At 36.8% G+C, this 24,337-nt stretch overlaps 1 protein-coding gene across 7 annotated transcripts in view; it reads right to left on the bottom strand.

The window, feature by feature from the left end:
• MBD5 (methyl-CpG binding domain protein 5) overlaps window positions 1-24,337 on the bottom strand; it is a 461,494-nt gene that overhangs the window by 389,407 nt on the left and 47,750 nt on the right. The window contains exon 1 of one of the 7 annotated variants that reach the window (XM_053670697.1): window positions 10,225-10,245. The exons of the other annotated variants lie outside the window; for them this stretch is intronic. The gene's annotated coding sequence lies outside the window, so the exon portion shown is untranslated. Of the gene's footprint in view, window positions 1-10,224; window positions 10,246-24,337 lie in introns of those variants that run through there. 7 annotated transcript variants of the gene reach the window in all.

Genomic DNA, 24,337 nt, shown 5'->3' with positions numbered 1-24,337 from the left:
CCAAATTATAGCTATGATACCCAGTTTTATAAAATTACATGTGCAATTAGCAATGACCAAAAGAAGCTCGCAATTACTAACAAAAAGGTCATATTTGTAATGTAGAAAAAAGCAATTTGAAAAGGTCCAAGAAGGTGTTTTTTAAAAAGTATCAATGGATAATATATACTTACACTGGACTATTTTAGGTGCCAAAGAAAGGGCAGTCAGTCATGTGACCTTATATGATGGTACATTTGCAGTAACTACGTAAGAAAAAGGCAATTTAAATAATCTCAGAATTACACAGAGCACTAGTCAATAGACATGAGAATGAATCATACATAATTGATAGTAAACACTGGCACATTCAGTGTATTTAGAGCAATCTGCTAGTCCTCAAACAAACAGAAGGCTGGTGAAATTCAAAGCCAACTGGGTATACACATAAACAAGCACCCCCTGGACACACAGACTACTCAGCATACTAGTTCAGAATCTGGGACCTGAGCTACCTCTGTCTTCCAGTTACAATCAGTCATAAAACTAGAAAGAATCTTAGGAATCATTTGGAAAAACATACTTAAACAAGGTTAAGAAAGCTAACTCCAGTCACTTATAAAGTAGTTCATAGTTATGTTTAAGGCTGTAAACTCTGAAGCACCTGATCTGAAAATGGATATTTCCCAAATCTATGAAAATTTGGTTCCTACAGACAACTCAACAGGGTAGAAGCTGACCTTGAAACAAGACTAGAATTCTACCAACTGTTGTTAAACAGGTATTTTTGGCACTGGCATTCCACATTTCAGAGTACCTTAATTAGATCCTAAAACTAGTGTGGAACCTGGCAGAGTTCTATGACCTAACGCGCAAGTAAAAGCAGAGATATAACTCAACTGAGCTCTGATGGTCAATACAAGACTGTATAAAGCATAAGTTCAGGGCATTTTTTTCTTTTCTGATCCTTTAAAGTTACATATTTTGGATGCTTTTTGTCCAAAATTGCTTTAGAATAAACCAGATTTGTTTTATACAATCCTGTTCCTCTCAACCTGAATCAGAATACCCTTTTCATTTTGAACTTGAGTGCAAGTAGTGATTCTCATTTGTCCTTGCATCTCAAGTGCCTCATTCATATCAGGGACTTGACATATACTCTTCGAACCACAGCCTCTTACTCATTTTAAGAAATGTCTAAAATTATAACCCTTAACAGCATAGCCCAGCCCATAGTCCAGAAAGTTAAAAACAAAAAAACAAACAACTTTTATGTGTACCCCATTCTCTGACTTTGATTTCTAAAGTCTGGAAAGTTTAGGTCTTATTTCTCTGAGGAAGTAGACATCCTCATGGTTACTTGCTTTTCCCAAACAAATAATTACTTAATATCTGCATATTCACATTCTAGGGGTCTGATGATCTTGTGGCTACCTAAATATGCAGAAAATTAAACAGGGACCCATATCTCCAATGTCCAGTAACCAGAGCACTCAAGATGCCAATAAAATCACCATTCCAACAACACAGGAAAAAAATACATATATTTCCATAGAAATATATTATCAGGTAAAACAAAAGTGTATTATTAAGCAGCATCCATAGCTTACAAGGTAACTGTGTGCCATTTTCAGACAATCCAGGTATGTCCAACCTCTTGCTGAATCCTGGCATCTTTGGGACACACTAGAAGAAGAATTGTCTTGGGCCACACATTAAATATACAAACACTAATGAAAACAAACTGGTGAGCAAAAAAAAAAAAAAAGGTTTTAAGTAAATTTATGGTTTTGTGTTGGACTGCTTTGACAGCCATCCTGGGCCGCATGTGGACTGCAGGTTGGACACCCCTGTAAGATGGAGACTCATTTGAGGAGCTTCAAACTTAAAGACAGATGTTATGGATCAAAGATTAGTAAAGATTCTTACTACAAAGAGCCAGACAGTATTATTTTAGGCTGCACAGGCCACTTACAGTCTCTGTTATACATATTCCTTCTTTGTTCACTTGCCTTTGCAACCTTTTAAAAATATAAGGCATTTTTAGTTTAAGGTCCCTATAAAAACAGACTGCAAGCCAGATATGACTTATGGGTGATGTTTCTGAGCCCTAGTATAGAATTACTTGCCTCTTGTCTCTACTAGACTCTGAGAGCCTAGAGAGAAGGAATTGAACATGTTTTATACCCTTTAGTACTTTCACTCTCTAGTAAAATAACTTGTACATGGCAGCCATTCAATAAGTATTACATGAATAAATGAGTGAATAAATTAAATGAACGGATCTGTTAGCAGTCCAGTAACAGACTTATTACATAAAGTGTTAGTTATTTGTACTGCTTACCAATAGCTCGTTCCTCTAAGGCACACAGAAGACTAACTTCCCAGTTCCTTGTGATTGGTATGATTTCTGAGCTAGAACATTTAATTGGAGACATAATATATTCCAGGGCTTCCCCCCCGCCCCCAGCAAGACTGAATGATTGAAATGGGGGCTGCTCCATAAGTTCCCTAAGTGACTATTAAGAGCAGAGGTACCTCTAACCATGACAGACATGCAAGAACAAGGAATAAGAATTTGTTGTTTTAAACCACTGAGGTTTTATGGTTGTTTCTCACTACCTTATAATATAGCCTATCCTGACCAATACCAATCATATTTTCATCTTCAAGCTACTTGAAATCTATTTGAAAATTCACACCTGACTGTAGTACAAAGAAAGACAAAAACATCTTTATTACTCTGATAAAAAAATTTAAATGCTCTGAATTTTCAGTTAGTTCCTAAAAGTGATCCATGGTAAATTACCAATCATTTCATTTTTGTGACCTGTTTTCCTAACCAGGATTGATTAATCAGGATAATATTTACTTTCTAAGACTATACATGCACAGCAAATTAAGAAAACAACTATATGGATGTTATTTACAATTGAATAAGTTGGCTGATTACTAACTGCTCCTGAGTTCTTGCAAACCAGTTATTTAGATCATTCATACATTCATGTGTGGGACTAAAAAAACAAAACTAGGTAAGTACTTTCTCACATATTTAATTCTTATATATTGCTATTTTCTGAAATCTCTAGAGTTAAATTGTACACATAAAAGTAAGTCTAGTCAATTATTAATCCTGAGAGTGAAAATTTTGAGATTCAGAAACACTTAAGAGATACATCAACCAACTGCAATGTATGGACTGATTTAGATCTTGATTAAAACAGACAACTGGAAAATAAACAAAAGAAAAATCCCACAGAAAGCTAAACATGCCCTGGCCAGTGTGGCTCAGTCGGTTGAGCGCAGTCTCACAAAGCAAAGTGTTGCCAGTCTGGTTCCCAGGCAGGATACGTGTCAGGGATGCAGGCCTGGTTCCAGGGTTGGGGTGTGTGTGAGAGGCAGCCAACCGATCCATGTTTGTCTCTTTCTCTCTTTCCCTACCTTCCCCTTCCTCTAAAATAAATAAATACAATCTTGAAGAATACAAAGCCCCTGGCTGGTGTGCTTGAGTGGATTGAGAGCCAGACTGCAAAGCAAAGGGTCAAAAGGGTCACCTGTTCGATTCCCAGTCAGGGCACATGCCTGGGTTGCGGGCCAGGTCCCCACTAGGGGGCATTCAAAGGGCAACCACACATTGATAATTCTCTCCCTCTCTCCCTTCCCCCTCTCTCTGAAAAAATAAAAAATAAAATCTTTAAAATAGAAGCCAAACAAAATAAAGTAGAAAAATCTGAAAACTGTATGATAATAATTAAGGACTATTTCTAACTTTTTAAAGTATGATCATAGTGTTTTTAAGTTGAGTTCTTGTTTTTTAGATATACAGAAATAATTGTAGATGAGAAAAAAGTTCTAATGGATAATGTTACAACCCTTTTAGGACAATTATTTACATTTCTCTTATCCTAGTCATCTGCTTTAGGAAAGAAGGGTAACGGGATAAAGATCAGATTGAAAGAAAAGAAAAGAAGAGAAAAGAAAAGAAAAGAAAAGAAAAAGATATAATTGACAGGTTTCTAGACTACTATTCTGATTTCTGATAGAGTAAATCAGTTTTTACTTTTACTCGTAATTATAAAGTGAAATAAAACAAAACAAAATACAATAAACTCTACCACACCAAAACCAAAACCAAAACAGAAACCCAAAGACACAAATCTGACTCAATCCAGTTTATGCCAGTATACCATACGGCTCTGACAGGTTTCGCTGCTCCTTGACATACAAACCCCTGTGCTAGAGCCGTTTATACACCACATTCATTGCCACCTTCCACTCTGGGCTGCTTCTTCCCTGAGCACCCTTCCAATAATCCCTTCCCAGCACACTTTCCTGCTGCACCTCTATGACTGCTACTATAATTACTAATTAACAACTGACAATCCCCTATGTCACATCATCACAAAATGCTCCCTCTAGAGACCTATTTGCCTTAACAGAAACCCAGAGGACACCATTCTCCGGTTCCCCTCTCCAGAGAAGAAAGTCTTTCTTCTCCCAACACCCTCCTATAATTACAACAGAGTCTGGGGGAAGTAGGAAGTCAGCATTCCTCTAGCCATTTATGATAATTTCCAAGTCATTACTACCATATCCTCATGTAAAAAATTCTGTTCCGTTGAGGTCTATTAGTTACAGGTTATACCCAATACTCTTTTTAAATGCAAATAGTACACCCATGAAACTGTTCAACCAGAAAGCTCACATTCGAGTTTACTTTTGTCCTCTTCATCGATACTTACTGGAAGTCCAACAAATACCAAGCTAACTACTACAAAGGTTTACAAAAGAAAGAAGGATCATCCAAAAGAAAGAAAAAATTACACATGACTTTACAAAACAGAAAGATACACATCAATTACAAACATAAAAAGTCCTTCTAACGCTGAGGGACTTGATGAAGGTCAGCAGACTAAGTAGTGTTACTGCTGCTTTGTAGAAGTTAAAGCACCAAGACTGAAGGGGGAAGGAAGAAACAAACAGAGAAGTGGAGGAGAGACTATTCCGGGTAGTAGTTTATTTATTGTTTCCAAAATAGAAAAGCTTTATTTACTTTTTCTGTTGAGACAAATCATAAATATTCACTGTAAAATATTCATAGAAGGAAAAAAAATTACCTGGTATCTTGAATGCCAAAAATAAGCAGAGTCAACAAGTTTATGCAGATCGAATCATACTATATATTGCATGCTATTTTACCTGTTGTTTTATAAATATTACACATTTCCCTATCAGCAACACAGATCTATATAACATAGTAGTTAGTAGCATTGGCTCTAGAATCAAACTTGTGGGTACGGATCAAGCTGTTCTTTTTTTTAATTTAAATTTTTTTTAGAGAGAAGGGAAGGAAGTGAGAGAGGGAGAGAAACCTTGATGTGAGAAACACTGATTGGTTGCCTCTCACATGTGCCCTGACCAGGAACCAAACTCACAACCTAGGCATGTGCCCTGTCCTGGAATCAAACTGGTGATGTTTCGCTTTGCAGGACGATACCCAGCCACACAGGTCAGGGCCATACCCTAGCTTTTCTTCTTAATAGCTATGTGATTTTGAACAAACTTCTTTAAGGTAAATCATCTTTAAAATGGTGATAAAACGGTACCAGTCTCATGGGGTTGTTATGAGGACACAATGAGATATTTCTTCCTAACTGCTTAGAGGAGTACTTCGAACATTAAGTGCAAATGTTCAATAACTATTAATAAATTATTGTTTCTATATATTATTTGATATATGCATGTTGCGAAATGGCTACTGCGGTATGTTTAGTTAACATTAATCATCATGCAGTTATTTTTTTCTTATGAGAACTTTGAAGATTTACTCTCTTAACAATATCCAAATATACAATGCAGTATTATTAGCTCCAGTCACTATGCTGCATTTTTTGTCCCCAGAAGTTATATATCTTATACCTGAATTTTGTACCTTTTGACCACCTCCACCCATTTTACTGCCCTACTCCCACCCTTCGCTGCTTCTGGCAACCACCAATCAGTTCTCTGTACCTATGAGTCTGGTTTTTTATAGTACACATATAAGTGAGAGCATACAGTATTTGTCTTTCTCTGTCGGACTTAGCATGTTGTTGTCAATGGCAATGTTTCTTTCTTTTTAGTGGCTGAATAATATTTCATTATATGTAAATGTGCATACACCACATTTTCTTTATCTACCCATCCATCAGTGGACACTCAGGTTGTCTCAATATCTTCAATGTCTTGGTTACTATAATACCGCCCACATCCGTTATTTTTAATGGCTATACAATATGCCATTTTAAGAATCTGCTGTAGGTTTTCAATTATCGTGTACTAATGGACGTTTACATGAGGTAATGTTTTTAAATATAAGAGCAAGAAAAGAAGAGGAATACAAAAACCATTTACAGTTTTTTATGATTCATGAAAAATAATTACAACATTGAATTTTCAAATTAACTTCAAAACCACCGATGCTAGCAATTGCCTTCCCACTTACTCAAAGAGTTTTATTTGTAGATCAGGAGAAAAAGCCAATCTAGCTTACCTACACCCCATTCCTTACCCCCCAACAAAAAAACTTAGGAAATCTAAAATTAACACAAGTAACCTTTTTCTCTTCTAAACTGACTTCATCATCATAGTAGGTGTGTTGATCTGATCTTCTTGTCACACAGTAATAAAAATCACCATTGTGGGAATCTCACATTTCTAAGGAGTCCAGGCTATTCTGATTAATCAAGTACTAAGATACTAAAATACTTGTGAGGATTCTTGGACAGTTCTACGGGAAGGGCCTAACGTCAGGTTTTCAGAAACCTGCATGGAGGAGTCACCTATCTATCACTTCATTTCCTGTGTCATTTTTGTTAAAAAGATTAACTCTAGAGCTGCATATGTGTAGTCCAGAACATTAACAAAATAAAGTAGAAATTTATACTTTTCAGTCAAATCACTGTGGCTTAAAAAGCTTACAGAAAACAAACATAAACATTTACTACTAGTGAAAGGACTTACTACTGCCATTCAGATCAAACTGATTCAACTTTTGTGAGAGATGAGAATTTGGAATGATAAAACTTCTGAGTTAATAAATAAATCTGATACTTTCATAATACAAGAGCCTATCATGGAAAGACTTAATGATCTATTTTTAGGGGCAACTGAGGGTCATTTTATTCAGTTTTAATACAACTAAATCACATGCCCTCTAAAGAGCCAAAGTGATATGTGATCTGTTAAATCTAAAATAATTTAATTTAATCACTCAATCAGTTCCTTGGGTTGGTATATAGGTTAAGACCACAGGGAAAAGTAATGTCAACCCTAAATAAATAACAGTAAGAGGAAGTAGTATATTTCTTTATGCTGTATAATATATAGACTTTGGAAGTATTTTTCGATACAAAGCAAACCATGTTGATCACTTCTAAAACAGATGTTTTACCTACAAACACGAAAGTCTTCAATTTAAAAATGTTTGATTCCTGATAAAATAGGAATCTGTTCTGCATCTAAAACTATATTATCCTGAGGGATGACACTGTGAGATAGTGTAATTTAGTAAACTTATTTTTTAAAGGGATAACTCATTTTCACAATGCATATTTCAGGTAACTAGGTTCATGTAGTCCCTTTACCTAAAGCTATTTGTTCCTTGAATTATAGTTGGTCTGAAGACAGAAATCTATTACAATAAAAATACTATTATCATATTAGTCCGAGCAGGGCTGAATCTATCTTTGAGTTGGCATACTGAATTCTCTAGGTGAGTGAACAATGATGTATAATGAATAAAACAAGGAGTACAGATATGTACATTTAGATATGATATCCTCCAGAAAATAAGAATACCTGATCATACAGGATTGTGTAAAAATGTCCACTCCAATGAACTTTAAAATTTTTCTTCATATATTCCTTCAAATTTAGTATCAGAACTCATTAGGAACATTATTCAAAATCCAATCTTAATAATTGTGTAACTCAGACTATGTTAAATTTTTATTCCACTTTCAACTAGAGAGAGAGTTACCAATCTAACACCTATGAAAAATCTGTAGAATAAAAACAAGGTTTGTCCGTTAGAAGTTTTAAAAACAGAATGCATTTTAAAGACAAGGGGAAGCATTTAAAGACTCAAGGAAAGAAATGGGTAATGCTGAATTTTATCAGAGAGAAAATTATTTCAGATCACCTCTAATGAACAGACCCCCAAGCAAATAGAAACATTAGGCATATATTTTAGCTACAAGATAGGGACAGACACCAGTTTGAGTAACAAGGTCTATTACTTAATGACTGGGCAACCTTGAATATGTTGCTTCTCCTCTCTAAATGTCAGTCTCATCATCTAAATAAAAGGAGATAAGAGTAGTACTTATTTCTTTGGATTATTAGGAGTATCAAGTGAGAATATAAAGTAACTGAGCACAATACCTGCCTCGATAATTGTGGCTCTGATAACTATTCACATGCCTATATACTAAATTCATACCTATATACATACAGAGATAAAATACATAATAATAAATATATATGTATATAGAGTTAAGCAAAAGTAGGTTTACAGCTGTGAGTACAAGAAACATTTTATTCTTGCATTATTATTTATTAACTATATTATTTTCCACATGAACTATAAACCTACTTTTGCCCCACCCTATATTCACATATGTGAGAAAGATGGAGAGAATATCATAATCGAATGTTAGTGATTTTAACTATAAATGAAGTGGTTCTCAGTATTTTAATGTCTTCTATTTTGTTAAATCAATACTTTCCTGAAATTATCATCAATTTGTGATAATATTAAAGGGTTTTTTTTTAATCCTCAGGTGAAGATGCATTTATTGATTTTAGAGAAAGGGAAAGGGAGGAGGGGAAAGATGACAGGGAGGGAGGGAGAGGGGAGGATAGGGGAGAGCAAGGAGGAGGGGAGTAAAGAAACATCGATGTGAAAAACATCAGTGGGTTGCCTCCCACACACACGCCCCAGCCAGAGGATCAAACACACAACATAGGTATGTGCCCCGACAGGGGATCAACCCACAACCTTTTTGGTGTATGGGACGATGCTCCAACCAACTGAGCCACTCAGCCAGGGCTACAATTAAGTTTTACACCTACATTTTAGGAGAAGTATTCAGCTACTAAAAGACCCCTGTCATTAAAGAAAAACCATGAATAACACTAGTGGATTGATCAAATATGGTTCTTCAATTTAGTAGAACTCCATTTGGTATTTAAAATTATGTCAATATGTATGCATTGACATAAAAATATATTCATAATGTAGTAAATGGGAAAAGGTTATGTAACAGCATGTATATTTTGATCCCATTAAAATAATGAAATAGAAATAAATATGTTTCACTTCTTCCCTTCCTCTACCTTCTCTTTGTCTATATACACAAGGTAACAAAAGTTCTAGAATATCAAACATTTGATAACAGTGGGCATATCTGAACAAGTAAATTATACACGTTAAATCCTTTCTTTCATTGATTCATACATTACACTTTTTCTACAGAGACTATACATTATTTCTGCAACATTAAAAGATCAAATGAGAAAAATCCTTCATTAGTTGACAAATTGGGTTCAAGTTTAAAGTGTTCTAGTCTCAAAAATGTCTGTAATATTTTACTTTAATTACTGGTAACAACACATTACTTAAAATTATAACCAGGGACCAAAAACTTTCTTATAAAGGACCACAAAAATCAAATTTTACTTTATTTTTTAAAAGATTTTATTTATTTGTTTTTTAGAGAGCGGGGAAGGGAAGGAGAAAGAGGGAGAGAAACATTAACAAGAGAGAGAAACATCAATATGTTGTTTCTTGCACATCCTCAACTGGGACCTGGCCGACAACCCAGCCACATGCCCTGATGGGGAAATGGAACCAGTGACCTTTCAGTTTACGGAATGATGTCCAACCCATGGAGGCACACCAATTAGGGCACAAAGATCAAATTTTAAATAAAAAATTAAATAATTATATTAGTAAAATTGGAGGAACAAATTATCAACATGGTACTCAGATCAATGATATACTGAAAAGTAAAATAAGGTACACACAAAGCACTAATTAGTTACAATTATCACCCATCATCTCCTTACTTCTTGAGATGGTCCTTAAAGCAAAAAAACAAGAAAAAAAGAACCTATCAATGCATTATCAGTGGGAACATTTGAGGAATGACCATATTATATGTAAATGTAAAACCCCACCATACATTTTCCAATGGAAGTTACTTGTTAGAAGTATTCTTCAACCTCCTTGACAGGTGTAGCTCAGTTATTTGGGTGTATTCCTGCAAAGTGAAAGATCACTGGTTAATTCCCAGCCTTTCTGGATGAACTAGACTTGGTTATAGGTCTTTGAGTTATATCATTTTGAATATTTTATGCCAATGTCTTCTGGCCTGAAACGTTTTTGTGGAGAATGAGCTGATGGTCCTATGGGACCTCCCCTGTAGGTAAATTATTTTTTCTCTTACAGCTTTTAAGATTCTCTCCTTATCTTTAAATGCTGATATTCTAATTACTATGTGTCTTGGTGTGGGACTCTTTGGGTCCATCTTGTTTGGGACTCTGTGCTTCTTGGACTTTTATGTCTTTTTAGTTCACCAGGTTAGGAAGGTTTTCATAATTATTTCTTCAAATAAGTTCTTGATCCCTTGCTCTCTCTTCTCTGTCTGAATCCCTATGATATGGATATTGTTACACTACATGTTCTCCCAAAGGTCCCATAAACTATCCTCATTCATTTTAATTCTCTTTTCTTTTTGCTGCTCTGTTTGGGTGTTTTTTTCTAGCGTATCTTCCAAATCGCTGGTTCGATCCTCTTCCTCATCCAACCTATCTTTTATTCCTGTCAGTGTATTCTTCACATCAATATGTTCTTCATTTCCAACTGGTACTTTTCCACGGTTTCTATGTCCCTTTTCCTGCTGTTGCAGTTCTCACTAAGTTCCTCAAGCCTCCTTGTGACCATTATTTTGAACTCTGTATCTGATAAATTGCATGCCCCCATTTCACTTAGCTCTTTTTCAGGAGAGTTCTCCTGTTTCTTTATTTTTATTTTTGGCGCCTGTTTCTTTGTCTCCCCATTGTGGCTGCCTCTGTGTCTCTTTCCATACACTGGGTTGGCTAAAAATGTGTCCCGCCCCCCAATATGGCTCTAGTAGTGTTTAGTTGTCTTTAACATCATTTGAAACAATTTCGTTAGGTTGTAGTATAACAGCTGTCATATCAGTGTGCCTTAAAAAAAACATCAAAATTGGTGAATTTTTCTGTAGCCATTTTAATACTGAAGATGGAAAAAAATAGGTGACATTCTTGCATATTATGCTTTTTTATTTCAAGAAAGGTAAAAATGCAATGGAAACACATTAAAAGATTTGAGTACTATATGGAAAAGGTGCTGTGACTGATCAAACATGTCAAAAGTGGTTTATGAAGTTTTTTGCTGGAGATTTCTCATGGGATGATGCTCCATGGTTGGGTAGACCAGCTGAAGTTGATAGTGATCGGATCGAGACATTAATTGAGAACAATCAACATTGTGCCAAGCAGAAGATATATATCCAAAATATCCAAATATCCAAATCAAAATATCCACACTCAAAATATCCAAATCAATAAAGCTACTGGTGAAAAATGTGTCTTTTATTTCATGGGAAAAACTACACCAACTTTTTGGCCAACCCTGTATTAGAGAAATTTCCTTTGCCTCCCAGTCTTTGTGTGTCTTATGTAGTAGGGTGCTGTAGAACCCAGTGGCTCAGTTTCCTTGATCACATGATATGGGTACTCTAGAAATGCCCCATGTTTGGTTTATGTGGGTCTTCCTGTTATAATTATCTATGCTTTTTTAACCTCACCTGTGGACATTTTTGCATTGCTTTTAGAGAGAGAGGAAGGGCAAATAGAAGAGACAGAATTATCAAAGTAAGAAACATCAATCAGTTGGTCCTGTATATACACAGACTGGGGATCATATGCACTTAGACTCTCAACCCTGGCATGTGACCTGACTGTGAATCAAACCCACAGATTTTTCGTTACAAGACAATGCTCCAACCAAGTGAGCCAAAGTGGGCACTGCTATAATTGAGTCTGGATCGATACTGGCCCATCTGTGCATAGGACCAATCCTCAGGCTGGCTGGCTGTGAGACTCTGCAATGACTATTGCATGCGAGCTGCTGTGCAGGAAGTGACCACACAAAGAATTCGCTTCAGAAGAGTGTGGTGCCTGCTGAGCTCTCCCTTTGGATATGCTGTTTGTGAAGCTTATTGGATCCTGCTCTGACGTTGTCTGAAGCTGGCCACTGTTTGTGCTGGTCTGGATCCTTTTGGGAAGGACTCTAGCACAAGCCAAAGAAAGATGTTGTCTGTACCTGGCCCTTGGCAACCTGTTTGGAGCTACACATGATCTGCGGCATGAGGCTGCCTCACTGGGGTTGGGTGAGCACAGCAAGGATCAAGCTGTGTAACAAGACAGGCTTTTATAAGCATAACGCAAAGACAAATCTAGGGTGCCTTTGCCTGTCTCCACCTGCTGACTGCCTGTTAGGCTTAGTCTCTGAAAGAGCCTCTGGCAAACTGGGGAGGATGGGGCACAGACTAAAAAGTAAAGGGATGGAAAGAAATATTTGGGTCAAATGAAAAATGAAATAAAAGCTATGATAACAAGCTTATATCTGACAAAACAGACTTTAAAACAAAGGCTATAGTAAGAGAAAAAAAGGCTATAGTAAGAGAAAAAGGACAGTACATAATGATAAAGGATGGACCCAACAAGAGAATATAACCCTTGTAAATATTTATGCACCTATAGAGGTACAGAGGTACCTATATATGTAAAGCAAATCTTGATGGACATAAAGGGAGAGAGAGACAATAATGCAATCACAGAAGGGGATTTTAATACCCCATTGACATCAATGGATATATCTTCCAGACAAAAATTCAACAACAAAAAAACAGTAGTCTTAAATGACACACTATATCAGATGGATTTAACTGATATCTTCAGAGCATTTCACCCAGCAACAGAACATACATTCTTTTCAAGTGCACATGGAATATTTTCTAGGATAAACTGTGTTAGGACACAAAAAAAGTCTCGATAATTTAAGAAGACTGAAAATATTATCGAGCATCTTCTTTGACCAAAACGTTATAAAACTAGAAATCAGTCATACACACACAAACTGAGTAACACACAAAAACATGGAGACTAAATAACACATTACTAAATAATAAACTGGTTAACAAAGAGATAAATGAATCAAAAGACCTTAAAGCAAATGAAAATGAGAACACAACAAACTCAAATATATGGAACACAGCAAACACAGACCTAAGAAAGAAATTCATAGCACCACAGACCCACCTAAAGAAATAATAATCTCAAATAATCTTCACCCTTAAAGGAACTTGAAAAACAGAAAACCCTTAAGTGAAAAGAAGAGAGACAGTAATGATAAATGAAAAAACAAATGACATGAAGTGTAAAAAAACAATACAAAGATCAATGAAACCAAGAGCTGGTTCTTTGAAAAGATAAAGATTGACAAACCTTTAACCAGATTCATCTAAAGAAAAAGACAAGGACAACCCTGAGTGGTGTGGCTCAATTGGCTGAGCATCATCCCATGACTAAAAGGTTGAGAGTTAGATTCCAGCTCAGGTCACATACCTAGGTTGTGGGTTCAATACCTGGTCCCAGTGTATATGACCCGTTCCAGACACATAAGATCCTTGGGATAGGTGCCGATCCCTGGTTGGGGTGTGTACAGAAGGCAGCCAATCAATGCATCTGTCTTGCACCAATGTTTCTCTCCCTTCCTCTTTTTCTAAATGCAATTAAAAAAGTATCCTCTGGTAAGGATAAAAAGAAAAAAGAGAGAAAAAGAAAGAGGACCCAAATAAATGAAAGCAGAAATGAAAAAGAAGAATGATGGACAAAACAAATACAAAAGATTTTAAGAAAATATTGCAAACAACTATATGCCAACAAATCGGATAATCTGGGCAAAATGGATAAATTCCTAGAAACATATAAACTTCCAAAGCTGATTTAGGAACAAAGAATCTGAATAGAAAGATCATAATCAGTCAAATTAAAGCAGTAATTAAAAACCTCCCAACAAATCAAGCCCTGGACCAAATGGCTCCACAGGTGAATTTCACCAAATATTCAAAGAAGAACGAACGCCGAGCCTTCTCAAACTATTCCAGCTAAGTCAAGAGAGGGGAAGACTCCTGAACTCATTTTATGAGGCTGCCATTATCTTAACTCTAAAACCAGATAAAGACACAACAAAGAAAAGTAAATGTCAGTATTCCTGACACAAGATGTTAAAACACTCAATAAAATATTACTGAACCAGATCCAACAAAACATTAGAAAGGTCATACACCAATATCAAGTGGGCTTTATTTTGGGGATGCAACACTGGTATAATGCCACAAATCCATAAATGTGGCGTACTATGTAAACAAAATAAAGGACAAAAACATGGTCCTATCAATAGATTCAGAAAAAGCATTTGATAAAATTCAGCACCATTTATGATAAAAACTCTCAGTAAAGTGAGAATAGTGGGAACATACCTAATATAATAAAGGCCATATATAGACAAAACCACAGCCAACATCATATTCAATGGGCAAAAACTACAAACATTTTTCTTAAGATTGGGAAAAAGATAGGGATGCCCATTTTCACCTCTTTTATTCAACATAGTACTGAAAGTCTAGCCACAATAGTCAGAGAAAAAGAAATAAAAAGCATTCAAATTGTAAAGGAAGAAGTACAACTGTCATTATTTGCAGATGACATGATAGGGTATTTAGAGAACCTGAAAGATTCCTCCAAAAAACTATCAGAACTGATAAATGAATTCAGCAAAGTAGGAGGATAAAAAATTAATATCCAGAAATCAGTTGCATTTATAGCAATAATGAACTAGCAAAAAGGGAAACTAAGAAAACAGTCCCATTTACAATTGCAACAAACATAGGAACTGCTGGCCAAGATAGAGGCATAGGTGAAAGCACTGTGCCTCCTCGCACAACCAAGTTTAAAGACAACAAAGTTTTAGTAACAAAAAAGCAGCCAAAAGACATAAAACTGAACTGTACCAAAGTCCAACAACAATGAACCATTCATCCAGACTGGTAAGAGGGGCAGAGTCAGCGGAGCGGCAGAGTGGGGTCTGGCAGGAGAGATCAGCCAGACCGCTCAGGAGCCCAAAAGTGCAGGCAACGGTTGGCGGATCCCAGACGTGGGGTGACAACAGTTGGACCCAGTGAGGGCGCAAGGCGGCTGGCTGACCACGGTCACACATTCATGCGCAGATAAACCAAGAGAAGGAGCGAGCATTGAGACAGACCGCTCAGGCCAGGTCCCCAGCAATGGAAATTAGAGCCTAAAAGCACCAATTGAAAAAACTTTCAGGGACGAGGTGCCAGGAGAATCTCCCAGGCTCACAGAGAGTTTGTTGGAGAGACCCACAGGGTCCTAGAATGTACACAAGCCCACTCACCCGGGAACCAGCACCAGAAGGGCCCAATTTGCTTGTGGGAAGCAGCAGAGGGGACAGAAATCTGAGAGAGAGCGGAACAAACACCATTGCTCCTCTCTGACCCCACCCCCACATAAGCATCACAACCCAGCAACAAGGGTTGCCCCACCCTGGTGAACACCTCAGGCTCTGCCCCTCATACATAACAGGTGCGATCAGACCAGAACATTATGGCTCAAGAACAGCTCAAAGCTCCAGAGCCAGTAACTCGAAGTGACCAAGAAATACCTAACCTTTCAGATGCACAGTTTAAAACACTGGTGATCAGTATGCTCACAGAACTGGTTGATTTTAGTCACAAATTAGAGGAACAAATGAAGGCTAAACTAATTGAAATGAAGAAAAATGCACAGGAAACTAATAGTGATGGAAAGGAAACTGGGACTCAAATCAAAGGAGTGGACCAGAAAGAGGAAAAAAAATGGCCAAACAGAAAAGGATGAAGAAACAAGAATTCAAAAAAATAAGGAGAGGCTTAGGAACCTCCAGGACATCTTTAAACATTCCAACATCCGAATTATAGGGGTACCAGAAGGGAAAGAGGAACAGCCGTGAGTGGAAAACATTTGAACAAATAATAAACAAGAACTTCCCTAATCTGGAAAAAAAAAAATTGACTTCCAGGGAATCCAGGAAGCTCAGAGTGCCAAAGAAGTTGGACCCAAGAAGGTACACTCCAAGGCACATCGTAATTACATTAGTCAAGATTAAACTGAAGGAGAGAATCTTAGAAGCAGCAAGAGATAAGGGGACAGTTACCTACAAATGAGTTCCCATCAGACTGTCAGCTGATTTCTCAAAAGAGACCTTACAGGCAAGAAGGGGCTGGAAAGAAGTATTCCAACTCATGAAATCCAAAGACCTACAACCAAGATTGCTGTATCCAGCAAAGCTTTCATTTAGAATGGAAGGGCAGATAAAGTGCTTCTCAGATAAGGTCAAGTTAAAGGAGTTCATCATCACCAAGCCCTTATTATATGAAATGTTAGAGGAACTTATGTAAGAAAAAGAAGATAAAAAATATGAACAGTGAAAGCACAGCAAACTCACAGTTATTAACAACCACACCTAAAACAAAAACAAACTAAGGGGACAGCTAGATCAGGAACAGAACCATAGAAATGAAAATCTCATGGAGGGTTAGCAACAGGGGAGTGGGAGAAGGAGAAGGGGGGAGAAGGTACAGAGAATAAGTAGCATAGATGGTAGGTAGAAAATAGACAGGGGGAGGGCAAGAATAGTAGGGGAAATATAGAATCTAAAGAAGTTGTGACACATGGACATAAACGAAAGCGGGGGATGGTGGAGGGGGTGTGCAGGGTGAAGGGGAATGAAGGGGGGAATAGAACAACTGTAATAGCATAATCAATAAACTATATTTTTAAAAATTGCATTAAAAATAATAAAGTACCTAGGAATAGCCCAGGCTGGTGTGGCTCAGTGGATTGAGTTCCAGCCTGTGAGCCAAAGGGCTGCTGGTTCCTGATTGGAATTCCTGATTGGCATACACCTGGGTTGTAGGCCAGATCCCCACAGGGGAGCACAAGAGGCAACCACACATTGATCACATTGATGTTTCTTTCCTTCTCTTTCCTCCTCCCTTTCCCTCTCTCTCCAAAAATAAATAAAATCAAATCTTTAAAAAAATCATTAAAACACTTGAAAAGTAACTAAATAAAATTAAAAAAAAACACTAAAAAAAATCATTAAAAAATTAAAATTCCTAGGAATAAATTTAATGAAGAATATAAAGACCTGTATTTGAAAATGTGTAAGAAACTAAAAAGGAAACTGAAGAAGATACAAATAAGTGGAAGCAGATACTATGTTCATGTGTAGGAAACATTAACATCATTAAAATGTTCATACTCCCCAAAGCAATCTATGGATTCAATACAATTCCTATTAAAATTCCAATAGCATATTTCATACATCTAGAATATTTCAAAAATTTATGTGGAACTCTAAAAAATCCTGAATAGCAACAGTAATCTTGGGAAAGAAGATAGAAAACAGATAAAATTTGGAGGAATCATGATACCTAATATCAGTGTATACTACAAAACCAGAATAATGAAAATGGTATGGTACTGGCATAAATGAAGACATGTAGATCAATGCAACACAATAAAGAGGCCTGAAATAAACCCATGACTTACTGTCAATTAATACGTGACCAAAGGAGGCAAGAACATATAATAAGGTAAAGATAGTCTAGTCAATGAATGGTTTTGGAAATGCTGAAAAGATACATACAAAAAAAAATTAAACTGGACTACCTTCTTACATCATAAACAGTAAGAAAATGGATAAAAGACTTAAATGTCAAACTCAAGGCCATAAAAATATTAGAAGAGAATATAGGGAGTAAAATTCTAAGACATTTCTTATAGCAATATTTTTTGTGACAGAGCCCCTTGGGCAAGAGAAACAAAAGAAAAATAAACAAATAGGACTACTTCAAACTAAGAAGTTTTTCCACAGCAAAGGAAACAGTCAATACAATGAAAAGACGATCCAATGAATGGGAGAACATACTCACCAAGGATACATGTGACAAGGGATTAATATCTACAATTAATAAAACACTTATACAACTCAATGCCAAAAAAACAAAGGATCCAATTTCAAACACAGGCAAAGGACCTGAATAGATATTTCTCCAAAGAGGACATTTAGATGGCCAATAGACATTTGAAAAGATGCTCAATGTCACTAATCATCAGAGAAATGCAAAATAAAACTACAAAGAGGCATCACTTCATACCTGTCAGAATGTCTATCATCAAAAATGCAACAAACTGGTGTTTGCCAGGTTGTGGAGAAAAGGGAACCCTAGTGCACTGTTGGTGGGAATGCAGACTTCTGCAGCCATTGTGGAAAGCAGTAAGTAGTTTCCTCAAAAAATTAAAAATGGAACTCTCTTATGACCTAGCAATTCTACTTTTGGGAATATATCCAAAGAAGCCTGAAACACTAATTCAAATGAATATATGCTCCACTATGTTCACTGCAGTGTTATTTACAGTAGCCAAGATTTGGAAGCAGCCCAAGTGTCCATGAATAGATGAATAGATAAAACAACGATGGGACATTTACACAGTTGCAATATTACTCAGTCCATTTAAAAAAAAAGAAATTTGGGGTTCTTAGGATATAATCCTAGCAGTGGAATTGCTGGATCAAAAGGCAGGTCGATTTTTATTTTTCTGAGAAAATTCCATACTGTTTTCGATAATGGTTGTACCAGTCTGCAATCCCACCTACAGTGAACTAAGGTCCCCTTTTCCCCACAACCTCTCCAACATTTGTTGTTGGTTGCTTTGTTTATGATAGCCATCCTGACTGGTGTTAAGTGGTATCTCATTGTGGTTTTAATTTGCATCTCTCTGATAGCTAGCGATATTGAGCATTTCTTCATGAGTCTCTGGATGTTCTGTATGTCCTCCTTGGAGAAGTGTCTGTTCAAGTCCTTTTCCCATTTTTTAATTGGGTTGGTTGTCTTCTGAGAGTGGAGTCGTGTGAGTTCTTTGTATATTTTGGAGATTAAACCTTTGTCTGAGGTATCATTGGCAAATATGTTTTCCCATACAGTTGGTTCAAAGAACCTATGCACCCCAATATTCACAGAAGCACAATTTACAATAGCCAAGAGCTGGAAGCAACCTAGGTGCCCGTCAGTAAATGAATGGATCAAAAAATTGTGGTACATATACACAATGGAATTCTATGCAGCAGAGAGAAAGCAGGAACTACTACCCTTTGCAACAGCATGGATGGAACTGGAAAGCATTATGCTGAGTGAAATAAACCAGGGGTTGAAAGACAAATACCATATGATCTCACCTTTAACAGGAAGCTAAACAACAAAACAAACAAGCAAGCAAAATAAAAACAAACACACTGAAATAGAGAACAGGGGGACAGCGACCAGAGGGGAGAGGGGAAGGAATTTAAGAGGAAAAAATAGGAGGGATTTAGAGGAAGAAGTATAAAGGACACAGGGACAATAACTAAGGGGGGTGGAAATGGGAGGGAGGTGGGGTGCATGGGGGAGGGGTGGGCTGGAATGGGAGAAATAAACAGAAAACTGTACTTGAAAAATAACTAAATAAAAATTAAACAAAATAAAATAAAATAAAGAAATTTTACCTTTTGTGACAGCAAGGATGTACCTAGAGAGTATTATGCTAAATGAAGTAAGCCAATCTGAGAAAGACAAGTACCATATGATTTTACTTATATGTGTAATGTAATGAACAAAATAAACAAAGTGGAGAGAGACTCACAGATACTGAGAATAGAGTAACAACTGTCAGAAAGCAGGGGGTTGGGGGCTGGTTGAGAAGGGTGAAGGGATGAAAGAAAAAAGGACTCGTGGATACAGATGTTGACTGCCAGAGAAAAGGTTGGGGGTGAAGGGGGAGGCAGAAGAGGGTGAAGGTGGGATAAATGGTGTTGAAAGTAGACTTACCTTGGGGTGGTGAATACACAACACAATTTACAAATGGTGTGCTGTAGAAGCGTATATCTGAAACCTGTATAATTTTGTTAACCAATGTCACCCAAATAAATTCAGTAACAGAAAAGGGCAGAGGATATGAAGAGACATGTCTCCAAAGAAGTCATACAGATGGCCAAAAGACATGTAAAGTTACTCAATGTCAATAATTATCAGGAAAATGCAGGTCAAAATCACTTGGAGATGTCCACTCACACCTGTCAGACTGGCTATTATCAAGCAGTGAAAAATGAACAAGCACTGGGGAGCATGTGAAGAAAAGGGAACCCCAGAGTACTGTTGGTGTGATTGTAAATTGGTGTAGCCACTATGGAAAACAGTAGGGAGATTCCACAAAGAATGAAAATAGAATTGCCATTTGATCCAGCAATTCCGCTTCTGTGGTATTGATCCAAACCAAATGAAAACACTAATTCAAAAAGATATATGCACTTCTACATTCATTGCAATATTACATATTTATAATAGCTAACATATGGAAGCAATCTAGGTACTGATCAATAGAAAAAAGGCTAAGAAGATATGGTATATATGTAAATGTAATGTTACTCAGGAATAAAAAAGAATGAACTCTTAAAAACAACAGAAATAAAGACAGCATCATTATGAAATAACTAATCCAAAATCTTTGTTTCTATCTTTCAAGACATTCTCTCAAGTACAATTCTGGAAACAAAGTGTAGCTATATTCTCAATAACCATTAAGGAATCTTTTTTGGTTCAACTGAATATGCAGATTTATCAGACAACCATAGGCTACCACAGGCACCAGTCTACTCAGAAAGATATAGCACATGCACACATGCTTGCTAGTGGGGCATTGTTACTCATTCCTCTTCTGCAGGAGTCCTTGCAGCAGCCCGTGTAGTAGTTCATACAGCCATCTGGGAGTTTTCTTTCCTGACCTCCTACATCATGGTTTCCATACAAGATGAGACTCACATCAAGCAGGTGAGGGAGTTATGTGACTTGGAGGTCTCATGCCCCACCTGGAGTCAACATTTTTTGGCAGCAACTCTATAGGCACAGCTGCTAGGATTCCTTATACAGGTGGCAAACACAAGGCCCACGGGCGAAATCTGGCCCCCCACCTTGTTTTATCTGGTCTGGCACCTTGTTTCTACCCGGTGGCAGCACCAAGCTCTCACTTAACAGTTAAGGAGTAGTTACATTTACAAAGTCCTAAAATTACATTCGGTCCTTTGAAGGCAACTGCGAGGCTGATGTGGCTCCTGGTGAAAATGAATTTGACACCCCTGCCTCAAAAAGGCATATTCGTTTATAAGAGTCACTACATTCAGAGAAACCCAAAGATATGGCTTTCTGCCAGGTATTTATAGTGCTATATCAGTACACATGAAGTTTATTAGGGGTCATTTTTACCACAAACAACATTACCTAGTGACACAGCTGATATACTACCCTTATCAGATCACCAAGAAAACAGACTAGAGAGTTAATAGAAGGTCAAACTCCCTTGTTGAAGGAGAAAAAGTTTTGTTAAACCTTTGCCAAAACAAGGCAAGAAGCTTTTCCATAGCACTGGTGAGAAAGAGGAGTAAGAACCATCATTCAGTTACCATGAGATTTTAAAGGCCAGCGCTGGAGGTCAAGGGAATAAGATGCAGTTGGAAGAAGGGAATAGTATAAAAAAAAAAAGGGGGGGGGAATTGAATTAAAAAAAAACTACTTTGTAGCACAAACTGCATCCTCTTTCTTTTCAATTTCGCTTAACAGCTGAATAAAAATAGAATCCAATTTTAATGTTTGTATTTTATAGGCATGTAAAGAGTGACATTTTAAACTATATTTACGTAAGTAACAAGTCATCTGGAACGAATCTATAGAATAGACTCATCTCTTAAGTGATGGAGGTTTCAGCTCTTAAGAAATATTTATTTATGTCTTGGCAAATGAAATGTTACTGAATTCTTGAAGTTTTTTTTAATCTTGATCTATGTCTAATGATAACGTATAAAGATGATCAAATATAACAAATACACCTAACAATTACTGAGTGGCTCTTAACTGAAGTTCAAAATATATCTTTGATGAGATACAATTAAAGCTCACAAACATTTCAATGTCTAGCACAGTGTCTGGTTCACTGTGAGTGCTTAATAAATGTACTGAACAAATGAATATTCATCGTATACCTTTTACAAACTGTATTTACATAAGTAACAAGTCATCTGGAATGCATCTATAGAGTAGAGATTCTTATCTTAAGTCTTGGAGGGTTCAGCACTTAAGAAATATTTATTTATGTCTTGGCAAGTGAAAGAAGATGTTACTGAATTTTTGAAGATTTTTGTTTAGTTTTGTTTTGATCTTGCTCTATGTCTATTGATAATGTGCAAAGATGATCAAATATAACAAAATACCTAACAATTACTGAGTGGCTTTTAACTGAAATTCAAAATACTTCTTTGATGAGATACAATTAAAGCTCATAAACATTTCAATGTCTAACACAGTGTCTGGTTCAAAGTGAGTGCTTAATAAATGTACTGAATGAATGAATGAATGTTGTTCATATACCTTTTACATTGTTTTTGCAGTTATTGTGAATGGAGTCTAAACTCTATCCGCATTAACTACTGTTTCTTACTATTAACCAGGACAGGTACAGCTGTTCTTAAATCCACATGCAGTTACACAGATACTTACTGAGCATCTCTCTATGCCATGATCTGCTCTAGACCCTAGAACGCCATCTTTGTTCCCAGATAATTCTAATATGAGAGAGAGTACAAAATTAGACGGCACCGTTAGTGCACTGAAGGACAAAAGAAGTCTGATAGAAGGTCTAAACCAAATGTTAATTGACAAATAAGAACGAAACAAGATAGATAAGTAAAATTCACTCTTCATTGAAAGCATAGCTTAAATAAAGGCCTCAAGGTGAGAAAACACGTATGTTGGCAGAACTAAAATAAAGTATTGCTAAAAGCAATACTAAATACTAAAGGTAGTGTGAGATGAGGCTTCATCAAGAGATGTGCATAAAATATTTACCTATTAACATATAACATTTAAAATTAGTGAATGTTTATAAATCTACCCAGTAAAAATAATGTCACAAAAGTCTCTTGGCCCCTCCCTACCCCAAAGCTTTAACAACAGCATTTACTTAATTCTGGAACATACAAACTTCCAGACATGTTTTATTAATCACACACCAGTTAAATACTTAGTTCATCTTATTAGGTTTGCTTCCTATATATTCCAGGCAATGGTAATTAATAGACAATCTTCCTACTTTCAGGAAAAGTCACACAGGCTCAGAGTCACACTGTTTTTTACTGAAAAAGTGTTTAATACACAGTATTCGAATTTCGCATTTTATTTTGTGATATTCCTATTCCCTACTCCCCAGATCATCTCTGTCATCTCTGGTTTAACTAATAGGCAGTTAACTTTAACACATTCAACTCTGAAGAAATTCAGGTTTTATTACATTCTACTGTGATATTTGTATTATTAATCTTCTTCCTGAGATTATTTTTTCCTACATGTTTTATTGAATGGTGATTTCAAACACTCATGACACTGCTTCTGAGTTATCACTTTTTAAGAAAATAGTCTGGCTTCAACCATGGGACAGAAAATGCCCCCAGGCTAGGAAAACACACAATCACCTCACAAACTCACAAGTTTGCTGGTCTCAACTGATAGCCAGAACCTCTGGTTCACACATCATACTGGTCCAGCTCTCCCCCATCTTGAAGCTATTCTCTCTCTGCCTTCTCCCTCTCCTACCTTAACACTGCTGGGAAGTACCAGATTATCCGAAGACAAGAATCCTTCATCACAAGAGCCCACACGGCTGGCAAGAGGCCTGCTAGTACTTCCTGGTGCACGTTCCAGAAAAGAGCAGGCAGGTTTTACCCTTCCCCTCTTCCTGATTTGAGCAGATGGGGCTTATATGTGTAAAAACTGGGTATGAAGTTGGGAGTTATCTAACCCCAAACCTTCCTTTTGTAAAGTAGGGATGCCTAAATTCATTTTCGCTGATTATCGGCTGTGCAACTGCATCTCTATCAGACTTCAAAGCAGTGACTGCCTCCTGGACTGAGAGGCCTGAAGAAGGTAAGACAAGCAGGAACCACAAATTTAGCTATGGATAAGTGATACCTAGTAAGTGTGCCCCTGTACACACAAGGCCATGTCATCCAAAATATGCACCAGCACAGGAGTCAGCAAACTAAGCCTATCATTTGTTTTTGTAATAAAAAACAAAAGGT

This window comes from Artibeus jamaicensis, unplaced genomic scaffold, assembly GCF_021234435.1.
Source record: "Artibeus jamaicensis isolate MK-2021 breed Jamaican fruit bat unplaced genomic scaffold, CSHL_Jam_final contig_603, whole genome shotgun sequence".
Taxonomy (NCBI): domain Eukaryota; kingdom Metazoa; phylum Chordata; class Mammalia; order Chiroptera; family Phyllostomidae; genus Artibeus; species Artibeus jamaicensis.
The sequence above is the reverse complement of the archived record's forward strand: the minus strand, read 5'-3'. Positions and strand labels throughout refer to the sequence as shown.